The sequence below is a fragment of the Etheostoma cragini genome, chromosome 15 (assembly GCF_013103735.1).
Source record: "Etheostoma cragini isolate CJK2018 chromosome 15, CSU_Ecrag_1.0, whole genome shotgun sequence".
Taxonomy (NCBI): Eukaryota; Metazoa; Chordata; class Actinopteri; order Perciformes; family Percidae; genus Etheostoma; species Etheostoma cragini.
The window spans coordinates 463,921-467,198 of record NC_048421.1 but is presented as its reverse complement, the minus strand read 5'-3'; the positions used below and the strand labels follow the sequence as shown (position 1 = coordinate 467,198).

At 46.6% G+C, this 3,278-nt stretch overlaps 1 protein-coding gene across 1 annotated transcript in view; it reads left to right on the top strand.

Annotated features, from left to right (window-relative positions):
• Positions 1-3,278, top strand: part of LOC117958237 — an 859,617-nt gene that overhangs the window by 464,141 nt on the left and 392,198 nt on the right. The window lies entirely within an intron of this gene.

Below are 3,278 nucleotides of genomic sequence, written 5' to 3'. Positions count from 1 at the left end.
ACGAGCCATCCCAGGTGCACCTCCCCGGCTTCAGGTATGTGCTCTGAGTATCACAGATCCGTCCGTCGCTTCGTGTCCTCTCTCTCTGTAACAATAGAGGTGAGCAGCACAGCTGGTAGTGGAGCAGCATCAGTTCATTTTAGTGGACCCGCTCTGCTGTGGGCTGGGACGCGTTGCATCTGTGCGTAGACCTCCGATGAAGAGCGGCGAACAGCCTCCTCTAAACTCTGTCAGAGACCCAAATTGGCCTCTGTGTCTGTCAGACGGTCTGAGTGAGCTACTACCATATTGGCGGATCAATGACATGCATAGCAGACTATATTACAACTCTCCAAATCTCGGACAACAGAGATGGAAGGAGTTGTATTTTGAATATGCACAAAGTTGTAAACATGAGCAGAAATCTGATGAAACACATCTGAGCTATACTATACTATATATACAATACTGCAACGTTGGGCCACTATTGGGCATCTCTAACCTCTGTTCATCTCTAAATGTAACTGTAAATAATGAATTTGATGTTTTATAAAATGAACAAATAGTCTTTATTTTCCCAAAAAAGTAAATACAGTAAGTGGGGCACAGAGGATGAGGGCCAAACATTACTGAACATTAGAATTTCAGTGGTCTTAGTTGATCCCTCAACATTAATTTAACTTTGGGTCCCTGGTCCCTACACCAGGGACCCCTGGACCTGTTCACCACAGACCCAAATCTTCTCAGCTGTTGCTGACATATGCTACTGTCTCTTCATGTGGTTCATTATGTTTGGCACATTGTCTGGGTCAGATCTTAAATCATAAGAAGTTAATAATGTAAATGCTGAATGCCCTAAAACCTGTTGATACTACAACAATGCAAATGTTCTTAACCCTACAGTTTTGCACATATCATGTAAGACTTGATCTCGCCATTTTTTGCAAAACAACTCTCCAGAAAGTGCCATTTAATGGTTTATTTTTCAAAAATGTTGCATGGGGGGGTATACCCCCAGACCCCCCTAGGGAGAGCCCCATCCCCCCCAAAAATAACAAATCCCCAAATCTCCACCCCCCAAAATCTCACTCCAAGGTTTGGGGAAAAGTTGGCAGCCCTGCTATTACTACTAGCTACACCCTGCACTGCAACTACTATTACTACTAGCTACGCCCCACACTGCTACTACTATCACTACTAGCTACACCCTACACTAATACTACTCACACATTTACAGAAATGGTTATTAATGTGTGTCTTTACATTTAAAAAAACCCATATAAACCCCTTATTGGTTGTTGACCAATAAGGGGTTGAGGTTTTGATCTAACTCTTATTTTTAGACTTGGACTGAAGTCATGAGGGTGTCTTGTTGTCCTCTGATCAGACGCACTCAGACACCCGGACTGAAGTGGAAGACGAGAGAAGAGCAGCTTGGTCTCTGCCAGTGTTTCCTTGACACACGAAGGTGGAAAGAGTCTTTAATCGACCTGAAGAGTTCAGCAGGTAAGATTCTAGTAGAGAAATGTGTAAATGTCTGATAATCAGATCACGGTGATCACATTGGGATGTGTCTCTGTTTAACTGGACAGTTGGAAGGTTTCTTCATGCTGATGAGCTGATTCAAGAATACCTTTTAGAAATATTCTGTATAATTTGTTAAATTCTTGTTAAATTTTATTTTAAATAGTTAAATGACGTGATCTGAACCAGGTTAGCATGTATTACTGCCAGAGGCTCTCATGTATATCAACCCTGTTCAGATTTTAATGTGAGCTCAAGTCATCAGGGAAAAATGTAGAGCATGTCAACCCTGACCCACTTTTGAGTACATGTCCATGATAACTTGCTGCTTGTAACTACTTGCTTAATGAAATCTATCTCAAAATATCGAATGAAGTTTAGAAAGAATGAAGAATGTAAAGTCCGATGACGTCATGCACGTGCATATTAAGTACCCATGTGGATTTAAAGACCCAGCAATGACGATTGTTTGACACCAGCAGCACTTCACAAGATTTTGTCCAAATTTAACCCTTGTATGGTATTCGGGTCAAATTGACCCATTTCAAATTTTTACAAGAAAAAATGGTACAGTATACTTGTTTTGTTTTCTACCAAAAAATCAACAACCTTACCTTATTTTCTGTGATAGACATGTATTCCCGACTCAATTCAGAAAATTATTCTGGATATCTTCTACGGGAACCATCACCTCATCGTGGTGGAGAGGTTTGTGTGTCCCTATGAACCTGAGGGCTGTGTTGTCTGGAGACGTGTGCTCCTGGTAGGGTCTCCCACGGCAAAGTGGTGTAAGGTGAGGGGCCAGACAAAGAATGGTTAAAAAAAAAAACTATGAACAAGCAAGTTAGAGAGGGAGTGACCCTGCCCAGAGGAAGCCCGGGGCCCCCGTCTGGAGCCAGGCCCAGACAGAGAGCTCTTCATCGACCCCCTGGTGGCCGGGTTTGCCACGGATTCTGGCCGGGCAGAGCCCGAAGAAGCTCTGTAGCACCCTTATCTCCATCCCGTGGGCCCACCTCCTGTGGGAGGAACCGCGGGGGTCGGGTGCAGTGCCACATGGGTGGCAGCAAAGGTCAGGGGCCTCGGTGGACCAAACCCGGGTGGCAAATGCTGGCTCTGGGGAAGTGGAAAGTCACCTCTCTGTGAGGGAAGGAGCCGGAACTTGTGCGGGAGGTGGAGCGCTACCAGTTAGATCTGGTGGGGCTCACCTCTACGCACAGTCTCAGTTCTGGAACCATACTCCTGGATAGGGGTTGGACTCTGTCCTACTCCGGAGTTGCCCAGGGTGTGAGGCACCGGGCGGGTGTGGGGATACTCACAAGCCCCCGGCTGAGGCCGTATGTTTTGACACTCGGGTGAAGAGAGGGGTGGAGCTGTAAACTGATCACCATCTGGTGGTGAGTTGGGTCAGGGGATGGGGGAAGACTCTGGACAGACCTGGTGAGCCCTAAAAGGTAGTGCGGGTAGATTTTTAACATCTAGAGGAGGCTCCGGTCCAACAAACTTTCAACTCACATGTCGGGCAGAGCTTTCTGGGCATCCCTTTAGAGGCTGGGGGCATTGAACCGGTGTAGACAATGTTCAAAGTTTCCATTGCTGAAGGTGCGGCGGGGAGCTGTGGTCCAAGGGTCTTAGGAGCCTCGAGGGGCGGTAACTCACAAACACCCTGGTGGACACCGGTGGTCAGGGAAGCCGCCCAACTGAAGAAGGAGTCTTTCCGGGATATGTTATCACAGAGGACTCCGGAGGCAGTTGCAAGGTACCGACGGGCCCCAAAG